Source organism: Lissotriton vulgaris, chromosome 4_1 (genome assembly GCF_964263255.1).
Source record: "Lissotriton vulgaris chromosome 4_1, aLisVul1.2, whole genome shotgun sequence".
Taxonomy (NCBI): domain Eukaryota; kingdom Metazoa; phylum Chordata; class Amphibia; order Caudata; family Salamandridae; genus Lissotriton; species Lissotriton vulgaris.
The window spans coordinates 2064737271-2064759247 of record NC_141691.1 but is presented as its reverse complement, the minus strand read 5'-3'; the positions used below and the strand labels follow the sequence as shown (position 1 = coordinate 2064759247).

General features: G+C 47.8%; 1 protein-coding gene across 1 annotated transcript in view; it reads left to right on the top strand.

Annotated features, from left to right (window-relative positions):
- Positions 1-7529: 7529 nt before the first annotated feature.
- LOC147724988 (uncharacterized) overlaps positions 7530-21977 on the top strand; it is an 82065-nt gene continuing 67617 nt past the window's right edge. Inside the window, exons 1-2 of the mRNA XM_086966471.1 lie at positions 7530-7629; positions 11053-11104. The gene's annotated coding sequence lies outside the window, so the exon portion shown is untranslated. The remainder of the gene's footprint in view (positions 7630-11052; positions 11105-21977) is intronic.

Sequence of the window (21977 nt, the reverse complement as noted above, 5' to 3'; positions counted from 1 at the left end):
TCCAGGAATCCAAGCAGACTTGCAGAAGACTCGAGAAAAAGTGGTGCCGCGAACAGACACCTGACAACCACTGAGCCCTAAAGAAAGCCAGCCGCAAGCACCACCAATTCATCCGAGCCACCAAAAGGACTTGCTTCAAGGAAGGCATTGACAACAACGCACAGAACAGCAAAGAGCTCTTCGACATTGTGAAGGAACTCTCCAACCCCAACCCCAGCTCCAACGGCATCCCTCCGTTGCAAGACCTTTGCGACTCCGTAGCACCTTCTTTCACCGCAAGATCACAGACATACACGACAGCTTCAACGCCCAGACCCTCCCTACAGCTGCCGACACCTCAGACTCACCGCAGACCCTACCCCAGCCTCACCAACCACCCGATCTCCTGGACCCACATCAACGATGATGACACCATCAAGACCATGAACACCATCCACTCCGGCTCACCATCTGACCACTGCACTCACCACATCTTCAACAAAGCAAACCGCATATTGGCACCCCAAATCCGAAAGATCATCAACAGCTCTTTCAAGACCGCCACCTTCCCGGAAAGCTGGAAGCACGCCGAGATCAACACCCTACTCAAAAAACCCACAGCGGACCCAAAGAACCTCAAGAACTTCCGACCCATCTCTCTGCTTCATCTCTGAGCGAAAGTCATTGAAAAGATTGTCAACAGGCAACTTCCTCACTTCCTCGAGGAGAACATCATCCTGGCCCCAACCCAATATGGATTCCGCAGACATCACAGCACCGAAACCGCACTCATCACTGCCAGTCGACATCAGGACCCTATTGGACAATGGCAAAACCGCGGCCCTCATCCTCCTGGACCTCTCGCCCGCCTTCAACACCGTCTGTCACCACACACTATGCACACACGACTCCGGAATACTCGACAAGGCCCTGGACTGGACCACCTCTTTCCTCACAGTCAGAACCCAGAGGGTCCGCCTCCCCCCATTCTGTTCTGAAGCCACCAATATAATCTGCAGCGTGCCCCGAGGATCATCCCTCAGCCCTACCCTCTTCAACGTCTACATGGCACCGCTCACCAACATTGTCCGCTCGCACAACCTCAACATCCTCTCCTACGGTGACGACACACTGCTGATCCTCTCACTCACCTAGAACCCTGCCACTACCTAAACCAACCTCCACGAAGGAATGAAGGCTGTCGCCAACTGGATGCAGAACAGCCACCTGAAACCTAACTCAGACAAGACAGAGGTCCTCATCCTCGGCTCCACCCCCTCCGCCTGGTACGACTCTTGGTGGCCAGCTGCCCTGGGAGCTGCACCCACACCCACCAACCACGCACGCACGCAACCTGGGGTTCAACCTGGAGCCCTCGATCTGAATGAGCCAGCAAGTCAACGCAGTCCAAATTGTAAATTGATACTTGTATAGCGCACTACTCACCCGCAAGGGTCTCAAGGCGCTTGTACGAATACCGCTGTGGAACCCGACCTGGCTTGCCCTGTGAGGCGTCCACTCCTGGGCACCCCCAGGGTGAAGGCCAGGCATCCTTAGCGTTGTGGGGGCCGTTGTGGAGATTAAGCAAGCTATTGCCCAGAGTTGCAGAGTGGGACTCTATGATTAGAATAGGCACTGAGGCTAGAATTATCAGGTCCATGGACTTTTAAGCCCAAGACCTGCCGAGGCGGGGAATTGAAACCTGGTCCTGGGCTAGACCTCTGCATCAGGGTCTGCCGCTCATTGAGCCACACTTCTCCACCCATCTCCTCCTACTGCTTCAACACCCTCTGCATCCTCCGCACCGGAACTAAAAAGACGGTCACCCAGGCTCTCGTCAGCAGCAGACTGGACTATGGCAACACCCTCTACGCAGGAACCACGGCCAAACCCCAGAAAAGACTCCAACGTATACAGAACGCATCTGCATGCCTCATTCTCGACATACCCCCCACTCCAACATCAACACCCACCTGAAAGACCTGCACTGTCTCCCAGTCAACAAGAGGATCACATTCAAGCTCCTCACCCACGCTCATAAACCACTCCACAACTCCTGACCAGTGTACCTCAACAAACGCCTCACCGTCTACACCCCGAACAGCCAGCTTCGCTCCGCCGATCTCGCCACCATCCCATACACCCACAGGACCTCCACCGGTGGCAACCAAGTGAGAATGTGGAACTCACTTCTGCCTCAGCTTCGGACCACCACCTCCTCCCAGGCCTTCAAAACTGACCTCAAAATTCTCCTCCTTCAAAGACCCTTCCAAATTTAATTCACACCCTCTCTATTATCTGAAGGAAGACCTTCCATTATAGACAATCGTTTTCTCCATGACTATGGAAGTGCCTTCCCAGTGTGTTCTGCCAGTTATTGCAGTATTATCCTTCTACCTGTGTTTGGTACTCTTTTGTAACATGCACACGTCACTTTTCTCTTGTAACACACTGTTTGCTACCTCTTACATTTTGTTTGTTTTAGATACTTGCACAAGTGCCACCACTGCCTACGTAACATTTGTTCTTGTGTTTGAGTGTCTGCAATTTATTGCAGTACTACCTCTACTTGTATTTTGTACGCGTTTGTAACCTGCACACTGCACTTTTTCCTCCTGTAATGCACCGTTTGCTACCTCTTGTATTTTGTTTGCTCATAATTTTCACTTTTGCCTCATGTAACTTAACGTTTACTTTTGTAGTTTGTTCACTTGTAATTTTCTCATGTATCAGTTCTGTTCCTATTGTGAAGCGCTCTGACACCTTCGGGTAAAGTCTGCGCTATATAAAAACGCATAAAATAAACAAGATCCTTCTCCTATCTCGCCGCCTGCACCCCCCCTCCTCTCAGCGCCTTGAGACCCTCACGGATGATTTAATTTTTTTTATTTTAAAAGTTTTATATATCGCTAGCTTAACCCGTAAGTATCAGAGTGCTTTACATACACACAGTAAACAGCAGATCGCAAATAACTGATTGATTGCTTAATGTGACAACAAGCTCAAAGTGATACTCTGTTTGTTGATGGAGACTCGTGTGAGGGTAACGTGTTGTCTTCTGTGTTCCAAAAATAATGACAGAACACAAAAAAATGATTTGTTGTATCCTGGCATGCCTGATTCTCTGAGCGAGGAGACTTGCCAGCTGCTGGAGGATTACCTCTGACACTGCAGCCTTGGCCCATCCAGCTCCTGGCCACCGGTCAGCCCCAAGGTCAGCACCCTAATGAGCGTAACTGCCGAGGTGCTGGAGCCGCACCGGGACTCCTTCCAAGACTCCTGCTGTGCACTGGAGGCCGGCGGAACGGAGGCTGACCTGGATGAACGCCTCTTCAGCTCCCGACATCGCCATCGCTATCCCAGAGGGCTACAAGATCGTCCGGAGGGACCGCACCGCCAACCAGACGGGAGGAGGCATCGCCATCATCCACAGGAACACCATCCGTCTCACGACCAGCACCGACAACACCCTGACCACCGCCGAACACCTGCATTTCCAAACCCACACCGACCCGAACACCACCCTCAGAGGCACCCTGATCTACCGACCTCCGGGACCACGCACCCAATTCAGCGAGGACATCGCCGACTTCGTCAGCCCGCATGCCCTCCCCTCCGCTGACTACATCCTCCTGGGGGACCTCAACTTCCACCTGGAGAACAACAACGACCGCAACACCAGCACCCTGCTCGACAACCTCGCCAATCTTGGACTCAAGCAGCTGGTGTCCACCCCCACCCACCTCGCCGGACACACACTCGACGCAGTCTTCTCTTCCTGCACAGACATCGACTTCAGCCACGCCACAGAGCTTCAATGGACGGACCACAGCTGCATCCACTTCACCTTCAAGAGAGCAACGACCCACCACCACCAGCAACAGGCCGCCCGCAGAAGCTGGAACAAAATCACAGCAGACCAGCTCGCCACCTCCCTGAGCCAGCACCCTCACGCCAGCTCAGCAAACCCCAGCCAGGCCGCCGACAACCTCACGAAGTGGATCAGCATCTGCACGGACGAGCTCGCCCCACTGAGGACCCCGCCCAGCAGACCCGGCAGCAAGAAAGCCCCGAGGTTCACCGACGAACTCAAGAGCTCCAAGAAGAACTGCCGAGCCCTCGAGAAAGTCTGGAGAAGGGAACCTACACCGGACAACAGGACCACCTTCAAGCTGGCCACCCGGAAGCACCACCAGCTGATCCGCGCCGCCAAGAAAACTGCATTCAAGGACCGGCTGGACAACAACGCACACAACTGCAAGGAACTCTTCAACATCGTGAAAGAGCTATCCAACCCCAGCGCAGGAAACAACGACATCACCCCATCGCAAGACCTCTGCAACTCCCTCGCTTCATACTTCCACAACAAGATTGCGGACATTCACAACAGCTTCAACAACCAACCAACGCACACCAACACCGAACAACCACCCCCCACCACCACCCTCCACGCCTGGACCCCGATCAGCACCGAAGACACCATCCGCACGATGAACTCCATCCACTCCGGATCACCGACCGACCCCTGCCCTCACCACGTCTTCAACAAGGCCGACGCTGTCATCGCACCCCACCTGCGAGACATCATCAACACATCCTTCGACACCGCCACCTTCCCTGAGAGCTGGAAGCACGCCGAACTCAGCGCTCTACTCAAGAAACCCACAGCGGACCCTACCGAACTCAAGAATTACCGCCCCATCTCGCTCCTCCCGTTTCCAGCCAAAGTCATCGAGAAGACCGTCAACAAGCAGATGGCCGCCTTCCTCGAGACGAATGGATCCCTCGACCCCTCACAGTCCGGCTTCCGAGCCAATCACAGCACCGAGACCGCCCTCATCGCCGCCACCGATGACATCCGAGCCCTGATGGACAACGGAGAAACAGCGGCCCTCATCCTCCTAGACCTCTCCGCGGCATTCGACACTGTCTGCCACCGCACCCTAGTACAGCGCCTCAGCAACGTCGGAATCCTGGACAAGGCGCTGGAATGGATCATCTCCTTCCTCGACGGAAGAACACAGAGAGTCCGCCTACTACCATACAAGTCAGAGGCCACCGAAGTCATCTGCGGCGTCCCTCAAGGATCCTCACTGAGCCCCACCCTCTTCAACGTCTACATGAGCCCCCTCGCGGCCATCGCACGCCAACACAACCTCAACATAATCTCCTACGCCGACGACACCTAGCTGATCCTCTCCCTGACCAACGACCCCGCCGCCGCCAGAGCTAACCTGCACGAAGGGATGAAAGAGGTAGCCGAGTGGATGACGACCAGCCGCCTGAAACTGAACTCGGACAAGACGGAGGTCCTCATCCTGGGCTCTTCACCCTCCGCCTGGGACGACTCCTGGTGGCCTCCCGCCCTGGGCACCGCACCCAAACCGACAGACCATGCACGCAACCTGGGCTTCATCCTGGACTCCTCCCTCTCCATGACCAGGCAAGTCAACAACGTCTCCTCGGCGTGCTTCAACATCCTACGCATGCTACGGAAGATCTTCGGGTGGATCCCCACCGAGACCAGGAAGACCGTCACCCAGGCCCTCGTCACTAGCCGACTGGACTACGGCAACGCCCTCTACGCCGGTACCACCGCCAAGCTCCAGAAGAGACTCCAGCGGATCCAGAACGCCTCAGCCAGACTCATCCTCGACATCCCACGAACCAGCCACATCTCCGGACATCTGAGAGACCTTCACTGGCTCCCCGTCAACAAAAGAATAACCTTCCGCCTCCTCACCCACGCACACAAAGCCCTACACGACCAAGGCCCGAGCTACCTCAACAGCCGAATCAACTTCTACGCTCCCAAACGCCACCTCCGATCAGCCAACCACGCCCTCGCCGCCGTCCCCCGCATCCGAAGAGCGACTACAGGAGGAAGGTCCTTCTCCTACCTGGCCGCCAAGACCTGGAACTCCCTCCCGACCGACCTGCGCCTGACCCAAGACCACCTCTCCTTCAGGAAGAAGCTGAAGACCTGGCTGTTCGAGCAGTAGCGGCACCCCCTCCACCCCCAGCGCCTTGAGACCCTACGGGTATGTAGTGCGCTCTATAAATGTCATTGATTGATTGATTGATTGCCCTGGTTTGGCACCGGCTGGCCCAGCAGCTGGGAGACGAGGCAGCCTTAGCTGAGGTCGGTTGGTGGCGCTCACTGCATTCGCTGGATCTCTGGCCAAGAGGAGAAGCGGCTGTGTAGAGACCCCCACAGACTGGCGGGGGTTTTGAGCCACTACCTGGGACAGGAGAAGAGCGAATGGCTTGAAAAGAACGGTGGATGAGTAAATATACTTCTAACTTTGTTGTGACCGAACCGATGGAGGCAAGCGCGAAGCCCCATTCATTCATGTGTCAGGAGTCCAATTCATTCATATGTGAGGAGTCTTGGAGCGAGTCCCATTTCTACCTATGTATTGAGCCCAAGGAAAGACCTCTACTAATAACAGTAATTGTTCCACCTTTTTATAGCACGGATATTTCACATGATTTTGTAGGGGGCACTATGTACAGTACTGCTATTTGTTGTATAGTGGTCCTTGCTTATGGCACCCTTCATGTCGTTAGACCTGACCAGTCAATGCATTGTGTAATTCTCTTTCAAGTATAATTAGCCATATTCATAGCAACATTCATTCACGTGAGTGGGTTTGTATGCACTGCAGCATTCATGCGAGCTCTAGGCACTGCACCACTCGAGTGGCCTAGGCACAGCACCATTCATTGCACCCACCCTCTTCTACATCAGGCATGAGACAGTTTGACTTTCATACTCCATCATTCTCTGAAGTAGCTCGCGAGAGACACCCCCTTAGCTCGTCACTCGTCTTCCAGGCGCTCCACAGTACCGTGTATTTCTACCCATCACATTAGCGCCCTGTGCTTTGTTCGGGTGAACAGACTTTGAAAGCCAAAAACCGGAATATTTCACAAAAATAGACGGACTACAATTTACTCCAACCGAGCACAGAAAATGACAGCGCTCCTCAGCGGAGAATTACAGACACATAAATCAAATGCAATTTTTATAAGCCAGTAACATGCCGGTTAATTAAATTGCGTTCTTAGAACAGCTGCAAACTATCCCTGCTTTGGGAAACATAAAAGGGCACCTCCCTTCGTTTTCGGTCGACCCTCTCTAAATACCGGGACATTAGCTTAACTTCCCGAAATCGGCTGTAACAGCTGTGAAAACCGGACCTGTTCCGACAACACCTGCCTGGCCACCCTATGCTTAGGGTTATATGTCCAGCTACAGCTTCACATGGATCCACAAATCCCAGTGTTAATAAGTGACCTCTCGTTGCCCGATACTCGGCCTCGCATTCCTGTCGTGGCCCAAGTAACGAACAAAGCCCTGCTGAGCACTGTTCATTCGGGTGTCTCACTTTCGTTTCTTTCTGCACCGGAAGTGCATCGAGCCGCTTTTCCGGGCTGGTGATGTCCCTCGCGTGTCATTGGCAGCTGCTCCCTATACTGGTGACGATTGGCCTCGCCTGTGAGCCGCCTGCTCCTATGGGTAAGGTCGAGGGACCCGGGCAAGGGATGTGTTTCCGGTTTCCATTCCACTTCCGGCAGTTGTCTTAGTGCAACAAGTGAAAACAATATTAACAAAACAATATTAACCAAGGACTGTTGGGGCCGCAGGTGTAATAAGTCCAATGAGCCACAGGTATTCTTCAAGATGAGTGCTTTATTGATACTATCTTAGATGGATATAAGTATCAAGCATTAGCATCATAGGTAAGTAAGCCCAAAGGGAGAGCCCCACCAGGAACAGCTTCCTTGCCGCTCAGCCCATCCACTCCAACTGTCACTCCACACAGGCATACCAGCATTCCATTCACACATCACACATACCAACATTCCAAGCTCACTCACACAGGCTGAGCAGCAAGGGAGATAACAAGGAAAGGTACAATATACTAAATACAAGCATACTACATACCTTCCCCCTTATAAACAACAACAAAAGAAATGTGAAAGTCCACCGCATAAAGCATGAGTAAACATAGGAAAACATTGCATTAAATAAATGAACCTTCCCTTTTTTACGGAGAAAAATAAAGATAATAAATGCAAGACGAAGGAAAATACAATCAAAGACACAACTCGCAAGAAAGGTGTGAGGAAGAAACAGAATAAATCAAGAGAATGCAAAAATAAGAAGAAGAATGTGAAAAATAAATAGCATGACTAAAGAAAGAACAAGAACTTGAGATCAGAGTTACCATCAAGACAAACTAGTAGGCCAGACTAGGAAGCAGATGACAAGCAGTGAACATCAACTAATTGCAGAAAATAGAAAAACAATGAAAAGAACAAGAAAAAGTACTCCCACATACAAAGAAAAAGGTTGGTCGCGATCCAACACAAAATCCAAGTAAGAGAGACTACAGATAATGAAAAGAAAAGAAGATTATGACAATACTCAGTTAGATTTTAAGCATAATCCAACAGGACAGTAAATGAGTGTGAAATCACATACGAGAAAATCAGAAAAAGAGTGAAAATCACACACTGTGAGGAACAAACAACAGTAGATTCTACACGTAGTGAAATAAGCAATCCAACTGAAAACTAAAGAAAAGACGTAGAATCCCTGTAGGTGATATTTCAATACCACATAGCATATAAGCTATAAAAATGTATACATCAAGTAAGATAACCCCGTAGAATATCATATAGCTTGTCGGCCATCTTATGTATGCATACCATATCCACACAACAGTGGAATAACACATATAGCCAGAAGGCTATTAAAAAACAAATACTCTAAACCATGGCGCTGCCTTAACCAAACTGCCATTATAAGGTGTGAGTAATACATTTAAAATAAAATAGGTGACCAGTCCACTTAACGGTGTAAGGCCACATAGCCAATAAGCTATTACAGTGCAAATTTAGAATCCTTGCTAAAACTTGCGGAGAAATCATTTTTTTTAAAAAAATAGGTGACAAATCCACTTGACGGTGTAATGCCACATAGCCATGAAGCTATAACCAAACCAAACATTTCCCCAAAATACATGCGTTAAATAAACATCACAGTGCTTATTACAGAGGTGGAAATAAAAGTAACCTACGTCACACTGAATATAACAGTAACAAAATTCCACTTGAAAATATTTAAACTAATAAATGCATGTAAACCATTACATTATCATTAAAAAGATGAGACTTAAAACAGTGAAAATAAATGCTTGCTAGTAATACAACCAGGCAAATAAACAAAATGCCCAGGAGATGGTGCTCTAACTATATTAAAAGCACAAGTGAAACACACTATAAAGTCCCATAGGAGAACGTTTTTACATAAACATTTTCCTAGATTGCCAAGACTCTTAGTTGAATATATATTTTTTTTAAATAAACATATTCCTAGATTGTCAAGACACTAAGTTGTACACATTAAAATAAACATATTCCTAGATGTACGTTTTAAAATAAACATATCCTTGACTGCACTGTAAGAATGAAAGGAAAGCTAGAAGATGTATTACTAAAGCGACAACACTTTCTTCAGATTTGCCTATTTTACTTTTCCTGGAACAGCAACACCAGTCTCCTTCGTTTTGTTGGCCTCATAACAAGAAATTAATTCCAATCCAAGTAGAACACCGTTTGAGGAATAATGTCAGCATGTACCTCCAAGGTCTGAAGAAATCCAGAAGTCCCCACAGACGATCGGAACGATGACATCCCAAAGGAGGATCCTGAAAGACTCCACATGAAGACACGTTGTTTTGACGCTGAGCCGAATGGCTCGAGGCACGTTAGTGAGGCAGAGCGTCTAAAAGCAGGCCCAGAACGAAGAGACAGGACGAGGGGAGGTGCACAAGATGACCTCACACCACGACAATGTCGGTAAGGTCGCGTGCCTGGACACACGCGCTATTTAATTTTAAAAACAGCTAACAGTTAAACCGGCAATTTTGTGATGACAAGGCTAATTGGCAATAAATAAAAATAAATAGTGCCCAAACAAAACAAAGATGTCATCCTGGCGCAAAAATATCGAAGTTGACATCCTTATCGACAGACATGCCCCTCATTTTGTCCTCGCAGCTAACTAAACAGTTCCTGTGCTGAAATCCACTGACGCATGCTGGAACAGACTTAAACAGAAGATGTGTTCGTGAAAATGAAAATCCGATGGGCAAATTAAAATGTGGAATTGCTCCATTAGGTGGCAGCAAATATCCATTCCCTCTCTCAGGCAAAAACAAAGAAATTACACCACCGCTTCCAAATATGAAATGCCCTTCAACTCGGTTCACGAGGGACTCAATCAGCCCGCTGTTATATAAACCTTGTAACTGAAAATGACCACTTTCAAGGGTTTGAAAACACAAACGCTGACCATTGGCTCCGGTTCTGGTTTTCTCCATTCCTTTAATTTTTCCGATCTGATTACCAATTTCCTTCCCCTACTCACGATTAAGTTGTGATCCTTAAGGGACTGGGAAATCTCAGATGCCAGGCAACAGGCAGCCAGGTAATCGCGTTATAGATGAGCAGTGGCACACTTCAATTGTGAAATTAGAAGCAAGGCAGCAGGATATCAGAAACAGCTGCAAACAGGAACAGCAAAAAGAAACTGGCACCTTACCGTTGTGGGCGACCGATGGAGGTCACTGGTGGGGCTCTTGTCGGGGTGCCAGTAACTTTGAGTTGCTGAAAACATGTCTTTTATCTTGCTTGAAGGTCTCCCATTCCAAGTTACATGGGGTTACTTGAGGTGTAGGTTGTTTCCCAGCGTCGCCAAATGTAATAAGTCCAATGAGCCACAGGTATTCTTCAAGATGAGTGCTTTATTGATACTATCTTAGATGGATATAAGTATCAAGCATTAGCATCATAGGTAAGTAAGCCCAAAGGGAGAGCCCCACCAGGAACAGCTTCCTTGCCGCTCAGCCCATCCACTCCAACTGTCACTCCACACAGGCATACCAGCATTCCATTCACACATCACACATACCAACATTCCAAGCTCACTCACACAGGCTGAGCAGCAAGGGAGATAACAAGGAAAGGTACAATATACTAAATACAAGCATACTACAGCAGGGCGGGGCTGGGACCTGATCCGAAGGTACCGAAGGAGTCCCGGATAGGACAGGTGAGGAGCGGAAACCCGGCTGAAACATATTAGGATGGATGGGCGTACCTGGAGTATTCACTCACTCTTGTAATGGAGGGGTGTGCCGGGAGTATTCAATCACTCTTAAGAAGGAGGGGTGCACCTGGAGTATTCATTCACTCGGGATGGAGGGGTGGCCCTGGAGTATTCATTCACTCTTGGGATGGAGGGGCGTACCTGGAGTATTCACTCACTCTTGTAATGGAGGGGTGTGCCGGGAGTATTCAATCACTCTTAAGAAGGAGGGGTGCACCTGGAGTATTCATTCACTCGGGATGGAGGGGTGGCCCTGGAGTATTCATTCACTCTTGGGATGGAGGGGCGTACCTGGAGTATTCACTCACTCTTGTAATGGAGGGGTGTGCCGGGAGTATTCAATCACTCTTAAGAAGGAGGGGTGCACCTGGAGTATTCATTCACTCGGGATGGAGGGGTGGCCCTGGAGTATTCAATCACTCTTGGGATGGAGGGAGGTGCCGGGAGTATTCACTCACTCTTGGGATGGAGGGGTGTGCCTGGAGTATTCTATCACTCTTGGGATGGAGCAGTGGGCCTGGAGTATTCTATCACTCTTGGGATGGAGGGGTGTGCCTGGAGTATTCATTCAATCTTGGGATGGAGGGGTGTGCCTGGAGTATTCTATCACTCTTGGGATGGAGGGGTGTGCCGGGAGTATTCAATCACTCTTAGGATGGAGCGGTGTGCCTGGAGTATTTATTCACTCTTGGGATGGAGGGGTGTGCCTGGAGTATTCTATCACTCTTGGGATGGAGGGGTGTGCCTGGAGTATTCTATCACTCTTGGGATGGAGGGGTGTGCCTGGAGTATTCATTCAATCTTGGGATGGAGGGGTGTGCCTGGAGTATTCATTCACTCTTGAGATGGAGGGGTGTGTCTGGAATATTCAGTCACTCTCTCTCGGAGAGTCCAACCGGCAGTGGTCACTGGGAAGTGCGGACAGAGCGCCTTTGAGTACACAGAGGCCAAGTCTCTGCTGGCTCTGTCTTTCCTGTTCCAGAGAGAATGCATATATTTGCAAGGACACTGAAGGGACGCTACAGCAGGTATCACAGAGGCACTAATCCTGATTATTTATGCCTTCACTTCTCCACCCCTCACCCCCCATGACACTGGATTGGGGGGCTTGACTCACAAAGGTGTATAACCCCAGTCCCCAAGTTATACGTTTGTCTTTGTATATCGGCCCTCCCTCAACTGCTTTTTCACAAACTCACTACAACTCCTCCATTGATCAGACGACTGTTCAGAAACTAGGACAGTGGTCAAATATATATCATAAAACGTTACGTACGTGTGTAACATTGTTTTGTGTCCTGTTTTGCATCTTTTTCACATTCGATGGAACCTTTGAGGATGCCATTGTTTGACTGACTCCCCAGTTCTTTCATAGTGCTTTATTAATTATGTGTCTCAAAACTGTGGTTATATATCTGGCTCAGAAGATATTCAAATGATCTGTTTTGTGTTGTTCAGTATTATAACTGATCCACTTTACTTCCTGTAAAATAAATAACCATTGTTTTAAGAGGTTCAGCTCTGATAGGGGATTGAGTTCAAGGGTGGTTACTATGCCAAACCGTAAATAAGTTTTAAACCTGCAACAGCCTGCTGGAGTAAACATTGACTGCATACACCTATTATTCTTTGAGAGTTCAGTTAAAACAGGTGTTGACTTGGATATACAGTTGGAGAAAAATAGTATCCAAACCGTCGGTTGACTTCGTTGTCACTCTCATTTCCTCACTTCTCATTGGTCAGCGCATGCTAGTTTCTCTTTTTGCCTTCGTATGTTTCTCTTCCATGAAGCATGGAACAATTACTGATTAATGTCTTTATTAGTGTCCATCCGCTGCTCGTGCTGTGATTGAGACACGTTGACATGCATACATACACTGTAGGCATGGACCTATTAGGGCGATACTGAAACACTGTTCTTTTTCATATTCAATCTTTTCTTCACCGTTGCTTTTCTGACGTCCAGGGTGACACTGTAGCCACTGACTTATTTGATGTTTAAGATCATTTTCTCTTTAACGTACAATTTTACTTTTTAGGTCCAGCATTTAAGACCTCTTGAATATACTTTAGTCTATACTTATATGTGTATGTACTTTGTGGGCTCTGGAGATCAGCCCTAGGACTTGTCTGCTTCTGCTTAGGGACTTTCGTCTGTTCAATTGCCTCTATTTAACTGTCTTGATAGAAAACGACCATTAGAGGTCAGTAAAATACCAGAATTGCTTTCTGCTGAGGGACTTTCATATTCTTTAATTTTTCTGGAAACTGCCAATATTTAACTTTCTTGATAGAAAACGACAGCAGGGTGCAGTTAAAATTAGTTGACCTTCTCCACAAAGGGAAGTCCACTGCAAAAGCCTGTGCCCTCTGAGTCTGCTGTCTGGTCACTCTAATTCAAACCTAACCAATCCTGCACACTACCCAATCCTGTTTTCAGCATGAGAGAAGCACCTGGATTGGATGGAGCAGGCTAACCCAGCGTTACTTTTGTGACTGGTGGCCTGTGGCTCCAATTCACTGGCTGTTATTCAGTTGCTCAGTTGTTTTGGGCAGAAGAGTGCATGTCGGATTGACCATTACAAGACAGCCGGTCAATCTGACTTAGGAACTCTGCACTTATCTTGTAATTCCATCGCAATCCCATGTCCGTTGGCCTGTGGGTCCCTACGAAAGTAACTTGATTTCTCGTGGGCTTTCCTGGTTGCTCCAGATGTGCTGTGACTCCCCATAGCTTGAAGAGTCCCCAGGACCTTGCTGGTCCTCACTGTAACCAGTTTCCTCTGCCCGCGTGGGTGGCCGTTGCCAAGGCTTGTTGGTGTTCAATCTGGACACTGACCCCCCAGCACTCAGCATCCTTTGTGGGACAGCTCACCTCCGGACTTTGGTCAGGGTCAACGTCTCCAGATCCCCGTGGCTGCAGACTCAAGCGTCCTATCTTCTGACCTGAAGCACCCGACATTGGGTGGGGGGGGGGCGTAGGGTAGCCCCGAGTGCAGGCCTCGTGCGTAGTTGCCAGCAGTGTGGGGAAGAACACCTAGCGTCAGGAGGGCGTGGGGAGTCTGGAGTCAGAGCTCCTTCTATCCTGAAGTTTGTGGGTGCCATTCCTAAGTGGCAGGCCCGGAAAAATAAATGGAACGTTAAGAGAGGGTTGTGTTCCCCAGTGGGGACACCAGGGGGACAGTGTCCAGTCAGTGGGGCTGGGTCCCCTAGGAGGGACCAAGGTAGACCCACTCTTAACCTAGAGGACAGGATAATTAGAGGTAGTATCCTGACCGATGGGTCTCCCCAGGGTACCACTCCAGGGGGGGTTGGCATGGGTCCAGCACCCTTGGAGGGCCCCCTTAGCAGAGAGGGATCCATGGAACAGCATTGTGCAACCACTTGTCAGGGCTTACTTTCCCTTTTGCATACACATTGGGCACCCCTGAGGTAGGTCCCGGGTAATCCCTGGGCAGGGTGCAGTGTAGGTAAAAGGCAGGACATATACTAAGGTGTGTGTTATGTCCTGACAGTGAAAAACTCCATTTCGTTTTTCACTGCTGAAAGGCCATACTGTCCAAAGGACAGAATGGGGGAGGCTGGGTATTATGTTTGTTAGCCTAGTTTCCTAGAAGTTGAAAATGGAGAGGTGAAGTTTAGTATGTATGAACTCACAGTGTCATAACGCATCTTTCTGTAAAAGTGGTTTTGTCACTGAGTGTTCAGAAACCAGTCTTTTAGAAAGTGGCTGAGTTTTATGCTTTAACTCCTTCCATGCTCATGACGAGCTCAGCTCGTCATGAGGCACAGCGGAGCTGCACTCATGACGAGCTGAGCTCGTCATGAACAATGGGAAATCTGGGATCCCAGAACCGGGGGGGGAAAACCCTTAGCAGCCATGGTGTTAAGCATTTCTGTGGGTCTCTCCTGAAAGGTGGATTGACTGTCTGGATCTTGAAGGTGAGTGGAGCTGGGAGAGGACTTGACCCAGGTAGGGGGTTGAGATGGCACCAGGCTGCCCTGTATCCGGAGAGTAGGGGTAGGAGAAGCCTTGGAGGTAAAAAGGCCTGAGCTGGTGCTATAAACCAATTGACCCATCTCCTGCTTTTTGATTAAGGATCCAAACCCCAGTATCCCAGACCTTCTGGTCCCAGGGCTTCTGCTTTCCCTGAACTAATAATGCCCCTGGTCATAAAAACAGCGAATTTCTCAATTCTGGGTGATCTAAATCTCCATCTAGAGAATCCCACATATAAAACTAGCACTAATCTGATTTCTGATTTGGCTTCTTTTAATGTTAATTTAGTCAATTCCGGGTCCACACATGAGGTGTGCCACTTGTTAGACTCCATCTTTTCCAACCTTGTTGAGATTCAATGCTCCCTGGCACTCCCCATATGCTGGTCTGATCACTTTTTCACAAGGTTCAACCTGTCTCTTTGACGTAAATAATTAATTTACTCTCGGAATTTCTATACAGGTAAGTACTTAATCAATAATAACTCAATCGGAATGAAAAAAGACAGAGTCCGTGGTGTTAGAGTTCTAAGGGGTTTTATTCCTATAAAAGGAATGGTATGGTCATGACCAGGATATCAGAATATCAGGTTCCTGCGACCACAGGGGTCCAGGAAGGGATAGTGATAGAGCCAACTTTTATTGACATTACATAGCTTATATACTTAACATACATTACGGAAATCAATGCAGTAGGCGTAACAGCTGAGAGAGACAAGATAGCAGTATACACGTGATATAATACGTAAGCAGAAGGCGTAAACTAGGCGTGAACATAGGCGTGAACATAGAAAAACGTCACAGATAGGTGTAACAAGTAAGTGGATACTTGGCATAATTGTGCAATGTCAGCAGAAATCGGAAACTTGGATGCGCGCGCAGCTGCATGACGTGTAACTAAGAGTGACAGGGAACTTTGACATTTATACTAGCGGAAAGAGACAGAAGTCTGGCATGTCAGATCAACTCGTACCTAGATCATATCTAGTATCTGATGTTTGGGAACCATACTATCGGCAGTGAAAGGTCTCTGGGACAGAGGCTATTCTATACTGACTATGAGTGCGTGTAGGCGTCTTTGTGTCGGTATGAGTTGCGAAGGGGCATGGGCCTTCCATGGTAACAGAGTCTATGAATTACTTGAGCATGACAGCGTGGCCGGGCCCTTTGCTCTGCAGATGGGAGAATGTTTACTTAACTAGTAGGTAGGAATGTATTTTCGAGGAGCAGACAGATAATTCGAAGGTCGGATACGGTCTTGGCAGGCAGCAGGCTAAGCCGAACGCCATGGGCCGCACAGAAAGTAAGGCAGAGTTCAGAGATGCAGGTGGGGGCTGCTTGCTTCGGAGTCAGAGTCAGAGAACAGAAAGAAGCTCGATGGCAGAATTTGGGCCTAGTGTGCCAGAGCTGGAAAATCCTGTAGAGTGTGCCACAAGAAGACATTGGCAAGGCATATTTAGGAACTGAATATCCGATCCATTCATGGTGGATCTGAAAGAGGACATGTTAACGGTGGACGCAAATGTGTCCGCGTCTTTATAGCTGGTACAGGAGGGAAGTTACATGTACTTTAAAACTGATACATGGAGACGGTGGGGTACACGCCAGGGAACATTTTACTGACCATAAAATTATATTTCCTCATTCCCTCCTTGTTCCCTGCGGACCCTTCATGATATATCGATTCTCATGAACCGATCAGTCTGATCTCGTAACATCATTTGTTCTTCTTTCTTCTTTTCACGTTTTGAGAGAAAACTGGAGTGTTCAATACATGAGGTGGCACATAGACCACAGATCGCTGGCCCACACTGTAGGCACAGACAGCAACTGAATACTATGACAAGGCCAATACCTAGGAGGGATAGGAGCTTCCATCCCCAAGCTGTTAACGTTTCCCAGAACCAACCGGACCAAGTCCAGGTGCCTGGATCCTGATGTATCAGATTTGCAATTTTGTGTAGACGAGTAATAGCTTTATATACTGAAGGCGCGTTTTCTGGAATGAAAACACAGCAACTTGACCCGATGACCTTACAAGCTCCGCCTCTGTCTGCCAAGATGACGTCAACTACAAGACGATTCTGAAGGACAACAACCCGCATGGCGGACTGCTCCTCTGTTAAGTTACCTAGGGCGGAGGCCGTTTCATTTACTACTACCTCGAGTGTTCTCGTTAATTTTCATATCAACTTACTATTGAAGACAGTCCCTAAGAAGGGAAAGAAACCTTTATTGGCATCTGTGTATTTCTCCCATGCTGTTTCAGTGTAATCGACAATCGGAAGATCTCTTCTGAGTCTATTCTTTACTAGATTTGAGTTTCTGTGATAATCGGGGGGAGCTAGAAAAACAGGTGGGAGAAGGAATGCAATGTAACAGGTTCCATCCCAATCTGGAGGTAGTCTTATGTATGCGGTAGAACCACAAACAAAATATGAATGACGAGTTGCTTTGAAGGAGGATTTACCTTGATCACTGAAGTCTACTACAGTTTTGCATTTACTATGACCTAATGGTACTGAACCTTTCTTTTTGATACATAAATCACCGGTAACTGGTAATACTAACATGACGGGAAGGACTGGAGTATCTTCATATTCAACAGTAAGAATCATGAGGCTAATTGTGTAATTACCTAATCCATAAACTTCATTTTCTAGGTCAGTTCCTACTCTTACGGGAAGTCCGTTCTTGTCAGGATAACAGACGTTGAGCAAAACTGAGTTCAGGTTACCCCAAACCCAATTTCCTTGAAAAACGGCAATATCAGAATCTAGTGAATTCATTATTCTGAACCATGCTCCACAGGAGCCATTGTGAGTGAATGGGTACGGAAAGAGGGGCAGAACTCCCTTGGACTTCTGATAGGGAGGGAGTCGGCCACATATCCAACAATTAGTAGCATTGGTGGTCTGATGAGAATGATGTAACAGGCTAATGAATGTATTGTTGCGCAGCGCTAGTCTGTAAGATAACTCGTGTGAGGGTAACTCACTAAAAGTGTGTTCAGCAGTAACATTATAGACATATTGTTCACGCTTGAAGATAGGGTGGTATATGGAAAGCAGCATACTGGCAATAATAATCAATAAACTTAGGAAAAACATAATTAATAAGGTCACAATACAGCGACTGTGCAGTACTTTGCAATATGTACGTTTTTTCATTTTCCTCTCTCTCTCTCTATCTTGATCTAGGGGATACATGTCAGAAACTATTTAACCGATTCACCTAGGGGAGGACTTAAACAATTAAACTGTCTGACTTGCTAGATCGAAGTTTTAACTTATATTCCTCTTGGGGAGTTAACTCTCGTTTCGGGATATCGAAATCACTGGAATCAAGCCAGTCTTTGGAAGGGGCAAATGAGTCAGTTTTTGGCGGAAGTCCGGGCCACTTCTTGATATGACTACAGTGAACCCATCCCTTACGGCCCTCCAATTTAACAGCAGTCCTTGTGGTCAGAAGTACGATCTTTGGCTCCTTCCAACGGGGCTCCAGCGGACTTGTCCTGTCGAAATTTCTCACCAAAACGGTGTCGCCAGGGCGGACATCATGCGGCTTTACATCAGTGTTGTCGGGGAAAGCGGCAGCAACCTGTGAACGACATGATTGGAGTGCAGACATCAAGGAGGCAAGGTAATCTGTCAGCATATTACAGTCAACATCTGTGATCTTTCTTGGCATAGGTGTTCCCCACATATTGGGTGGCCTGCCAAAAACCACTTCATAGGGGGACAATCCTGATCTCGAATGGGGAACCATACGCATATAGAATAATGCAACAGGGAGGGCGACTATCCAGTCGACCCCTTTCTCTTCACAGATTTTGGCAAGTCGTGTTTTGAGTGTCTGATTGTGCCTCTCTACGAGGCCTGCAGCCTCGGGGTGTCGGACGCAGTGGAATTTCCACTGATACCCTAGCAGAAGGGAAACTTTCTTCATTAGCTCGGACGAGAATGGCTGTCCGTTATCTGAGTACACGATACGAGGCAAGCCGTACCGTGGGAAGAATTCACGAACCAGCTGCTTGGCAGTGGTCGGAGCAGTGTAATCTGAGACTGGGTAAGCTTCGGTCCAGCGGGAAAGTGCACAAACAACTACGAGGACATACTTGAATCCTCGACATCGGTCCATCTGGATATAATCCATCTGGAGTATTTCAAAAGGGTGGTCAGGAGGATGGAATCCACCTTGCTCTATCGGGACGCTTTTACCTGGATTGAACTGACAACAGATCATGCAAGTACGCACTTTCTGTTTTGCTGCTGCTCGTAAGTGTTTGTTATACCAGAGATTCTGTAAACTGTCTAACATCGCTTTTTCTCCCAGATGTGCTGGGCTATGTACTGTATTTATCATGACTTGAACCATTGAGTCGGGGAGAAACCATACAGATTTTCCCTTCGTCATCCAACCTTGGTCTGTCTGGATCCCTCCTAGTTCGGTCCATTTCTTAATTTCTTCAGGAGTGGCATGTGTCTGAATATCAATTACATCTAGTGTGGGATCTCGAACTGTCATACAATGTGTCAGTACTGTTGTCTTTGTCATGTCTGTTGTCTGCATATGAGTTAATGCTGTATGTTTTGCTGTTTGATCTGCCAGGTCGTTACCCTGGGAAACGGAATCAGTGACTTTGGTATGAGCTTTACATTTCATGATAGATATACCTAGAGGCAGGTGTATTGCTTCTAACAGTGCTTGAATGAGGGGACCATGCTGAATCTTGGCCCCATGTGAGGTCAGAAAACCTCGTTCTTGCCAAAGCATGCCGAAGTCGTGAACGACTCCAAAGGCATAACGTGAATCTGTGTATATGTTAACATTTTTGTTCTTGGCTAGCACGCAGGCTCGGGTCAGAGCGACGAGCTCCGCTGCTTGAGCAGACAGTATATCAATACGGTATGTTTCTTTTACTTCGGTTTCAGTGGTCACTGCATAGGCGGCCACTAACTCTCCTGTTTCTGTTCTCATGCATGAACCGTCCACATAAAGTGTCAGGTCTGGATTCGTCAATGGTACATCTGTTAAGTCTTGTCGTGGTTTCGTTACTGTATTAACTATTTCTATGCAATCATGTGGGACTGATTCTGTCGGAATTGCAGGTAACAGTGTTGCGGGATTCAGGGTGCTGCAGCGTCTGATTTCTATGTGTGGCTGGAATAGTGTTAATTCATAACCTGTCAATCTTGCTATGGTCAGATGTTGAGTCTGTGTTCTGTTCAAAAGGACCTCTACAGAGTGTGGAACTTGTACTGTTAACTGATGTCCTAGGACAATTGAATCACTTTGTCTAATTGCTAACGCTGTTGCAGCTACTGACTTCAAGCACGCAGGGAGTGCCTGAGCTACTGAATCGAGTGTACTTGAAAAATAAGCGCAAGGCTTATGTGAACCTGCTTGATCCTGAGTGAGGACAGACAATGCTGTACCATCACGTTCTGTAACAAAAAGTGTAAACGGTTTGCTGTAACATGGTGTTGCTAGAACTGGTGCTTGACATAAAGCTTTCTTTAGATCCTCAAAGGCTTGTGTATGTTCCTGAGTCCAGGGGAGGACAGTCGAAGTCGCTGCCTCCTGCGTTGTTAACTGAATAAGTGGTTTGGCTAGAAATGCATATTGAGGAATCCATTGTCTGCAGTACGAGGTGAGGCCTATAAAGGCCCGCACTTCCTTTTGTGTCTGGGGTCGTGGCATATTTACAATTAACTGAATGCGATCAGGAGTGAGCTGTCTCCCCACTTTGGACAGCAAGTGACCCAAGTACACAACTTGCTGAACACAGAATTGTAGCTTCGAAGGGGACACCTTGTGTCCCTTGTCGGCCAGGTAATGCAGAACTGTCAATGATGCATGCTCACATTCGGGTTCACTTCGTGCGGTGATCAACAGATCATCGACATATTGCAGTAAAGCGGTGTTAACTGGCATTACAACACAATCGAGCTGTCTTTTCAGTGCTTGACTATAGATGCTGGGGCTTTCTGTGAATCCTTGAGGTGCGCGTGAAAATTTGAAACTTCGTCCATTTAAACTGAAGCCAAAAAGATATTTACTCTCTGGGTCAATTGGTACACTGAAGAAGGCGTTCTTGAGATCAATTACAGTAAAGAACGTTGCTTCGGAATCAATAGCAGTCAATAAGGATGAGATATCAGGAACCACAGGGAATTGTGGAACTATGCACTTATTAAGTTCGCGCAAATCAATAACCAGCCGATACACTGGCGGCGCATTGGGATCAGTACGTTTCAGAATCGGAATGATTGGGGAGTTACAGACGTTGGAGTCGGTCTCTATGACCACTCCTTGGGCAATAAGCTCTTCAATGATTTCCAGTAAAGCCACTACAGCATCAGGTGGTAACTTGTATTGTCTGATTCGGGGTAGAACAACTCCTGGCCGGAGTGTAACACGGTATGGTGTAATGTGCATGCAGCCTACATCGGTTGGGCCTTGTGCCCACAGATGCTTTGGTACCTTTTCTAATCTGACATCGAATTCACGTAAAACATAATGACCTTTGAAATCGCGCAGAAAGAGTCTAACTCCCTCCGGCGAACAGCATATCACTGCACCTAGTGCCTTCAATGTTTTAATTCCTAACAGATTTTCGGGACAAGATTTCGTAAGCAACAAATCTGTAACACGTGACAATGGTCCCACTGCTAGCGGGACTGGTGCTGAAACTTCATTTACAATAGGCTGTCCTGAAAAACCAAGGGAAACATTCTGTAAGCCTGAGAGGGGTGCCCCTGGGACCTCGTTGTGACTGATTGTTGTGCGGCTTGCCCCTGTGTCAATTAAGAAT